Source organism: Arvicanthis niloticus, chromosome 24 (genome assembly GCF_011762505.2).
Source record: "Arvicanthis niloticus isolate mArvNil1 chromosome 24, mArvNil1.pat.X, whole genome shotgun sequence".
Classification (NCBI taxonomy): domain Eukaryota; kingdom Metazoa; phylum Chordata; class Mammalia; order Rodentia; family Muridae; genus Arvicanthis; species Arvicanthis niloticus.
In genome coordinates this window covers 37436475-37445710 of record NC_133432.1, presented here as the reverse complement: position 1 = coordinate 37445710, position 9236 = coordinate 37436475, and the positions used below count along the sequence as shown (strand labels likewise).

The window sequence follows — 9236 nt, the reverse complement described above, 5'->3', positions numbered from 1 at the left end:
GTGAGCCACCATGTGGTTTGCTGAGAATTGAACTCAGGACCTCTAGAAGAGCAGTCAGAGCTCTTAACCTCTGAGCCATCTCTCCAGCACTGTAATTTACAGCTTTAATCCTAGTACTTGGGAGGCAGCTCTCCATATGTTTCAGATCATCCAGGGCTACATAGTGAGACCCTGTCTGTAAAGGAGCAGAGGAAGTAATGACATGGCAGTCATCCTCTCACAGCAGCTGTGGCCATTTGTGCCAGTCATGGATGGGAGAAGACCCTGATAGGGTCCTCCTACCTATCCCTGCTGAACTTTGTGCTACTCATGGACTCTGAGAGAACTGGCTTCACTTATATACTCATGGTGAGCCCACCAGGCTCCAACAGATAGTGCTATACCCATGTTTACTCAGACTGCCCTGGATAAACTCTGTATTCTCACACACACACACACACACACACACACACACACACACACACAGTCAAACTGAACATGAGAAAGGTATCTGTAGGGCTGAGGGATGAAGGTGACAAGGAGTTTAAACAGAGTAGGGGTGAGAATAATCAGAATGTATTATATACATATGTGAGATTGTCAAATGGCAAATTTAAATACTTTTAAGTGAGCTGATAAAATGAACAGATGATTCTCAAAAAACAGAAAGACAATGTTTAATTTAAAAAATGGGGAGTGGAGATGTGGTTCAGTAAACAAGAGCATTCCTGATCTTGCAGAGGACACAGTTCGATTCCCAGAACCCACACTGTAGCTCACAGCTGTCTAACTCTAGTTCCAGGGGATCTGACTCCCTCTTCTGGCCTCTGTGAGCACTGCATGCACACGGGGCACATGCACACATCATGTACTCATATACATAAAAGTAAAATAAAGAACTGGGCAGTGGTGGCACATACCCCTAATCCCAGAACTCAGGAGGCAGAGTCAGACAGATTTCCAAATTTGAGGTCAGCCTGGTCTACAGAGTGAGTTCCAGGCCAGTCAGGGACAGGGACAGGGACAGAGACAGAGACAGAGACAGAGACAGAGACAGAGACATACTGTGTATGAGAGAGAAACAGAAACAGAAAGACAGAGTAAAAAAGAGGAAAAAATAACAAATGCTATGTGAATGCAGAGAAAAGGGATACTTATATATGCTGATGAGATGTGAACAAGTCCAGCCATTGTAGAAATCAGTGTGGAGGTTCCTCAAAAAAAAAAAAAGAAAGAAAGAAAGAAAGAAAGAAAAGGAGAGAAGAGAAAAGAAAGGAAAGGAAAGGAAAAGAATCTATTTATATATGGCCTGTGCCTCTCCTGGGTATTTACCAAAAAGACTCTAAGTCAACATATCACAGACAGACACACTTGACAGATATTAATGCTTACTGTAACACAATTCACAATAGCAAAGCTATGGAACCAACCCAGGTGTTCAACAGAGAAATGTAAAAGAAAATATGGCATATATATATACAATGAATTTCTACTCAGACATAAAGAACAGCAAAACCATTTTGTTTATCGGAAGAAAAAAAGATACAACCTAAAAATAATTGTATACAGTGAATTGAGCAAAGTACAGATGATGTCATGTTTCCTATTATTTGTGGGGCCTGGATTTTATACAGATACATAAAATCAAGTATGGAGATGTATTAGTGAGGGGTCTTTACAGGAACAGAGCTGATAGAATGAATATATATTAAAAGGGCTCTGGGGCTGGAGAAATGTCTCAATAGTTAAGAGTGCTTGCTATTCTTACTGAGGACTCACGTGTGTTTCTCAGCTTGCCTATAACTCTAGCTCCAGGGGATATGATGGACTCTCAGGCCATCTATGGGCACTAGGCATGCACTTGCCTACAGTTACACAAACACATACACGTGAATAAAAAGTAAAAATATAAATAATTAAATAAGGAGGTTAGGTTAGCTTATGAGACACTCTGGGTAGCTCAACAATAACTGTATTACACTGAAAAGACTCACTATGCCAGGCTGTGTGCTTCAACCATCTCAGCCTGGTGCTGAGGGCCAGGAGGATTCCTGGAGCACTTCTGTCTTCAGTCCATGTTGGAAGCCCAAAACTGGGTCTTAACATCGGTAAATTATTTTTTTTAAGATTTATTTATTTGTTTTATGTAAGTACACTATCACTGTCTTCAGACACACCAGAAGAGGGCATGGGAATTGAACTCAGGACCTATGGAGAACAGTCAGTACTCTTAACCACGGAGCCATCTCTCCAGCCCCATCAGTAAAGTATTTTAAGAGGCAAAAACAGGATAAACAAACTTATCAACAAGAGTGAAGGCAAGCAGGGTAAGAAGAAGCAAAAATGTTCTCCTTCTGGGTCCTTTCTCTAGGCTGCCACCAAACTTTGCCACCCACATTTACTGTGGGTCTTCCCACTTCAAACAATTTGATCAAGAGAAATCCTCACAAAAATTCTATTGGCTTGCCTTTTTGTTGACTCCTGATCCAGTCACAGTGACCACCAAGATCAACTAGCACAGTCCATACACCATGAAAACAGAGGAGAAACGGCTAAGGTTGCAAAGGGGACTAAGTGGGAGGATACTGGGTATGCAAGATGAGGGGATAGGGTGTAAGCATTTAACAGAGCGTTGAGCATATGCCAACATGAAAATGTCTGTATGAAAACTAGAACAATGAATATACACCAGAAAACAAACAAGCAACAGATCTCTTTTGAGTTTGAGGCCAGTCAAATCTACATAGAGAGTTCCAGAACAGGCAGGGCTACACAGTAAGACCAGAGAAGTGGAAACTTAAGGGTTCTTTGGAAAATCAGTTGGATGATGTTTAGCTGAAGTGGACACAGGTGAAAGACTAAGGCAGACTCATGAAGGAACATTTCACTGAAGCAGACACAAGAGAAAGAATGTTCTGCTAAAGCAAGCTCGTGAAAGGACATGTGATGGTGGATTCTTTGCTAATGGCAGACATGTATTCGTCCACTTTACATTGCAGAGTTGAACTCCACTTGCCAGAACTCCATAGAGAGAAAGGCCAAAAAAAACTTCTGGTGATGTGCTGCAGTTTCTTGCCACTTCTGCAGATTTGGGCTGATTGGAAGAGTGATGTCAGCTGAGACAGACATGTGTGGTGAAGCAAGACCAGTGGAGGACATGTGCTGTTTGCAGAGTATAAATAGGACTCTTCAGACAGTAACAGAGGCTGAGCTTGGCTTGCTTATGGAGCTAGCTGTGCAATGTTTGTGGGTCTCTTCACTGATCTTTGCTTCCCTGAGAGAGGCACAGCCGAAAACTTCTCCAAGCATCCCTTCTGATCCATCCTGCTGACTTGTGCCAAGACTGAGGCCTGACTGACTCTGCTAGGTCATGTCACCATGGTTGCTAACCTGACTCTACTGAACTGGACTGCTGATGTATCCATGAAATGTCTGTGAGTGGACTGAGCTGCCGTAACCTATGAACTGACAACACAGATGGGAGTTGCTCCAAAGAACCTTTCTAAACAAGTCTACTTCCCCCATATCCTTCCCCCCCACCCCCACTATCTCCGGTGGGTGGTGGGCTAAAAGGGAGACTAAAGCATCATTTAAAATAGACCTTAAAAAATCAAAGTTACAATCCTGATTCCAAAAAATTGTTTTTAATTAAAAGTAGGGTCCAGCACAATACTTTGGTGGATAAAGGTGCTTACTAATAAGTCTGGGGACCTGAGTTTAATCCCATGATCCATATGGTGGAAATAGAAAACTACTAAAAGGTGTCCTGCAACCTAAACACCACACACACACACACACACACACACACACACACACAGCACAGAGACATTTTCCTTTTCCAGAAGACTCAAATTCATTTCCCAACACCCACGGGTCAGCCCACAACCATTTGTACACACCAGTTCCAGAGAATCCAATGCTTTCTTGTGGCCTCTCTGGGCACCAGGTACACACAAGATGCACAGACATACTGTAAGACTCGATGAGCTTAGCTTACCGGGGACCCTCTGAGTGAACCACGCAGAGCCAGGAATCTAAAAAGCAAGAGGAATTTATTGTTCCAATGCATTGGGGCCATCCTGTACCTAAAGAGGAGGCAGCGACCCTGGTCAGCCCATTTGGCCAGTTTTTATACAATTTTTAGGGCAGCAGCCATTAGGCACAATGTGATTGGCAAAACAGTGACACTTTTAAAACTGATTGGTCTTTAGGAAACAAGGTGGCAAGGATCTCCCTTGTCTGTAGGTGGCAAGGGTTGGTCCGTCCTTCGGAATGTGTGTCCCGCAGAATGTGCCTCCTGCTCTGGGCCTTTCCCACCCACAGGTGGGTTCCCTCCCCTGTGGTCTGAGAAGTGTTCATCAGCCTCTCCCTTCAGGGGGATCAAGTGTCCCCTGACCAAGGAAGGTCAATTAGCCTTTCCCATCTGGAGAGACAAGTGTCCCATGACCTTTCCAAAGTTCCTGAGCTAACCTCTTCAATACATGCAGACAAAACACTCATACACATGAAAATAAAAACCAAACAACAAAAAACACATGGAGATTTTAGTGAGTGAATCCTATGTAGATGTTACAGGGCCTGAGAGTATAGAAATAATCCTCTTGTTACACAGCCATTTCCTCCCTCCAGGAAAGAGGAAGGAGGCTTTCAAGACTCTGGAAGTAAGAAAACGTCACAACTCTGGGAAAGCTGAAATTGAACAAGTTTCACCAGGGTTCCTACTCCAAGGTCACTGTAACACCGCCTGCTGCAGAGGAAAGGGCTCTAACTCACGTACAGCATTACCTGCAAGTCCTGCAGAGAGCTCTCAGGCTGCAGCTTTCTCCGTCCTCACCCATTCTGGGATGTTGCTCTGGTGACACAGCCACCTCTGAATCATCCCTACTCATGTAAGGAGCCCCAATAAAAACTCATTGGTTCACCAAGCTGTCCTTGAGTAGAATTGTTACTGTGGTCTGTTGTGGAGTCCCTATTTGGGGTGAGTCAAGTCAGGGAAAGCCTCAGTGCGGATGCAGTGATCTGCTAGGAGAACACAGTATTCCTGATACAAATGACTGTGCACATGGAGAGCTCCATGATATGTACCTAAAGCTCCTGCTGTTTCAAAGGTTGAAACAAAAGGATCCCCTGAGCCCAGGAGTTTCAGGCCAGCCTGGGGAACATAGACCCCCTTCGCATCTCAAAACAATAAAAAAAATTAATTGGGCTGGGGGTGTGGTTCAGTTGGGATAGTGTTTGCCTGACATGTATGAAGCTGTGGGTTCAAGCCCCACGCCATATAAAACCTAACTGGTGGCATTGCCTGTAATTAAAGCACCTGGGAGGTAGAAATGGGAGAATCACAAGTTCAAGGGTATCCCTGCCTAGCAAGTGTATGACCATCCTGGGCCAAATGAGGTCCTGTCTCAAAAGGGGAAAAAATGTTTTTGTGGCACTGGGGATCAAGTCTTTGGTCTCACATATGCTTAGCAAGTTTTCTACTATTGGGCTACATCCTCAGATTTCCCAGAATTACTTATAGCAATTCAAAATGAAAATTGAGAGGACTAAAGAGGTGGCTCGGTGATTAAGAGTACTTGCTGCTATTCGACAGAACCTGTTCACTTCCCAGCATCCTTGTAGGGTAGCTCACAGCAGCTCGTCCAACTGCAGAGGATCCAATTACTCCTGCCAGCCTCTTCAGATGACATGAACACAAATCGAACTAATTTGTTTTTTAATTTCTAAAAAAAAAAAAAAATAAAAGCTGGTTGGCAGTGGCCTATGCCTTTAGTCACAGCACTCGGGAGGCAGAAGCAGGCAGATCCCTGTGAGTTCAAGCCCAGCCTCCTGTGTATAGGGCAAGTTTCAGGACAACCAGGGCTACATAGTGCCACCCTGTCTCAAAAAACCAAACATAGATAGATAGATAGATAGATAGATAGATAGATAGATAGATTTTAAATTTTTTTTTCAAAATAATTTCACTGCCCTAAGAGGCCAAAAGAGGCATAAGATATCCTAGAGCGGAGTTACAGGTAGCTGTAAGCCTCCAGAGGAGGGTGCTGGGAAGTGAACTCAGGTCCTCTATAAGAGCAATTATCAATCTAACTCCTGACCGAACTCATTAAGTGGCCCTCCTCTTTTGAGACATGCTTCCATGTAGCCTAGGCTGGCCTCAGAGTCACTGTGTAGTTGACAATGACCTTGAACGTGTCTTCCTGTCTTTTCCTCCCCTGTGCTGGGGACTACAGGTGTTTATCACCGTAACCTTTTTTCCAAAGTGCTGAGGATGAAACCCAGGGCTTCTTGCATGCTAGGTAGGCACTCTGCCAACTGAGCTACATCCTCAGTAGGAGAATGAATTCAACTTGATGCTGTTAAATAGAACAATGTACACACTGGCTGTAGAAGAACTTTTTTTTTTTTTAGATGAAGGAAAGGAATACAAGAATGTGGATGGAAGGTTTGTAAACACCTGAGTGTTTAGTAATAGTTTAGATTTTCTTAACAGCTTCAGAATTTTAATGGGGCAATATAGATTTTTTTTAAAAAGTATGAGATCAACACCATAGTAAACATCAGTAGTCCCTGCACTCTGGAAGCTGAGGTAGGAAAAATTCTCAGTCTAAACTGCACTGCGAGTTGGAAGCCAGCTTGCGCTGTGGTGAGACCCTATCTCAAAAATAACAAAATTTTTTAAAAAAATTAAATCCACACCGATGTCAACTGTTACTAATACTATCAAATAGAAGCCCTGACTATACAAAAGTTTAAGATCTCAAACATTAGAAATCCTGACATTCCCTCCTCTGAATAGACTCCTCTCTGTTTCCCCTCCTGTTTCCCTATCTTCAGCCACCATGCTGAATTTTTTTTGTAGCCTTTCATGAATCAGGCTGTACGCCACTACTCAGCAGTCTCCTCCAGAGGGGAACCACTACCCCTGCTGAACCTATGACCTCACCTTTCCTTTTATGACACATCCTTCCGTGCCCCGCCCTGTTCAAGGCCCATATTCACATCCTGGAGTAATCCATTTATTAAGTCTTGCTAGGTGTCAATGATGGCCCATACATGGTCTATGCCCTCACTTACTTAAAAGAATCTAGGATCCGGCCAAGGTGGTGACTGGGAGGTGAAGGTGGAAAGATCTGGAGTTCAAAGTCATCCTCTGCTTCATAGAAAACTGCGAGGCCATCCTGGTCTACAAGAGATTCTGTCTCAATAAATAAATAAATAAATAAATAAATAAATAAATCAGAAAGTGGGAGGAGAAAGTGGAGGAATAGGAGAAAAAGGAGGAGGAGGAGGAGTCGGCATAACAACCATGGTCTCATTCATTCATTCTCCAAGCATTTACAAGCAGCTCCCACGTGCGTGGCTCTGGACCTAAAGGAGGGAGACCTGACACCCGCTTCGCCACTCCATGCCCCATCCTCGCCCTGCCCTGCCCCGCCCCGCCCCCAGAGAGATAATGGTTGGGGCAGGTAAAGGAGTTTTGATGCCAGATTCAACCAGCAAGGATAGGACCTGACCTAACCAACCGGCCACCACACAGATCCTAGCTCTGAAGAGGAGCTTTCTGGATACGCCCCTTCTAAAACCCAAGCCAGGAGCCGGGGCCCTTGTCTGATCCCGCCTATCCTTGCACTGGGACACGCCTTCTCATTAACTCCTCCATTTCATTCAGCCCATGGCCTTACGTCCTACCGCCCAGGATGCCAACCTCATTCCCAGTCTCATGACACCATTGGTCAAATACAAGAGCCCGCCTTCCATCAGGATCACTGACTACTTAGATGTCAATCTTTTTCATAGCACACCCCTCCCATCTCAACAGTTACCAGGGCTGAGGTTTGAAGAGCAGATAGTAATGGACGTCTCAGAACCTCTCAGGATTGGGTAGAAATCCCAGCTCTGGGCGGGGCTTAGTGCCTCAGCTAAGGGTTGCTCAAGGCCGCAGCTTTCCTTCAGAGGCACACCTCTTGCCCATTGCTATTGGTGGTTTTGATGTCAATCAATATTATTACTTGTTTTGATAGGCAAAATGAGACGTCTATCATAGATTCTCTCATTTCAATTTGCTCCTCTCCTCAGAGATCCGTAGCCAGAGTCCGCCTCATGGGTTGGCTATGGATTGGTCAGATCTCATGTCATTCTTCTACGGTGGGCGGAGCCAAGGACCTAAGGGGGCGGTGAATTGGTTGACTGGGCTGGGGGGGCGGGGCAGCGGCTCCTGTCAGCGGGTGAAATGGCAGTGGCGGAGCCGGCGACGGCTGCGGTCCCCGGGGGTGGCTGATTGAAAGGGGCCGGGCCGCGGGGTTTGCGGGACCCTCGAGCAGACGCGACCGCGGGTAGGGGCATCGGACGACGCAGCGCAGGGACAGCGAGGCTCGGCGCGGCGATGGCGGCGCTCTCGGCGCAGGTAGGACGGCCCCGAACCGGGCCTCTTCTCCTGGGGGCGTCAGTGCTGCGGGGCCCCGCGGGGAAGCCAAGCCAGGAGCGTGACCTGGGGTCGCCTCGCCTCCAGAATCCGCGCTAGGAGCCTTGGCATTCCCAGCCCTGGACCCTGGAACTCCGGCCTCCGCCCACCCTCCTTCCCGATCCCCTCAGGATCCCTCCCAGGGCTTATAGGACCCCATGTCTCTTCGCGATGCCCCTCACAGGCTCAGGACATCTGTACATCTTTCCCAGGACTCCTCTCTAAGAACCTGTCCAAGGCTTTCCCATCCCCCAGTCTGCAGACCTACCCCCCCCCATGAGCGTCCCTCTCCGGTCCACAACCCGAGTCCAAGGACCCCTCCCATCTGCACATCTCTTGCCTTTACGTCCCCCGTCCCCCTAAACCCGTCACTTGGCTTCCTGCCTTCTGTGTCTGGCCTACACCCTCATCTCTCCAAGGAGAACAAGATCAGAGCCCTATACTCTTTCCTTCTGACTCCACAGAAACCCATGCCTCGCCTCTTAAATGGAAAGATTCCCAACTGAATCCAGAGACATCAGCTCAGCCTGTTCACTTGGCACCCCTCCTATTCAAGGGCTCCACTTAAAAAAAAAAAAACAAAACAAAACAAAAAAAGCAAAAAACAAAAACAAAACAAAAAAAAAAAAAACCACTTCTAGTCTTCTGAGAGGACCCTACACTGTTGCTGGTGTTGAGCCACCTAGATTGCATCTTCCTGAAGAAATGAACACTAGGACTTCCCAAAAGATAATGCTGAATCCCATCCCCCATAGACACACCCTCCCCATTCATCTTTCTGAGAGATACACAG

At 46.1% G+C, this 9236-nt stretch overlaps 1 protein-coding gene and 1 long non-coding RNA gene across 6 annotated transcripts in view; one reads left to right on the top strand and one right to left on the bottom strand.

Moving 5' to 3' along the window:
* Positions 1-4014: 4014 nt before the first annotated feature.
* LOC143438147 (uncharacterized) lies at positions 4015-7296 on the bottom strand. Its single transcript, XR_013107172.1, has 2 exons — positions 7057-7296; positions 4015-5702 (listed from the first exon to the last, which is right to left on the bottom strand). It is a non-coding gene; the product is annotated as an uncharacterized LOC143438147 (long non-coding RNA).
* Positions 7297-8148: 852 nt separating this feature from the next.
* Evi5l (ecotropic viral integration site 5 like) overlaps positions 8149-9236 on the top strand; it is a 42454-nt gene continuing 41366 nt past the window's right edge. For 2 of the 5 annotated variants that reach the window (XM_076923751.1, XM_076923748.1), the window contains exon 1: positions 8186-8386. The gene's annotated coding sequence lies outside the window, so the exon portion shown is untranslated. Of the gene's footprint in view, positions 8387-9236 lie in introns of all 5 variants that reach the window. The other 3 variants (XM_076923750.1, XM_076923749.1, XM_076923752.1) reach the window with 3 other exon arrangements.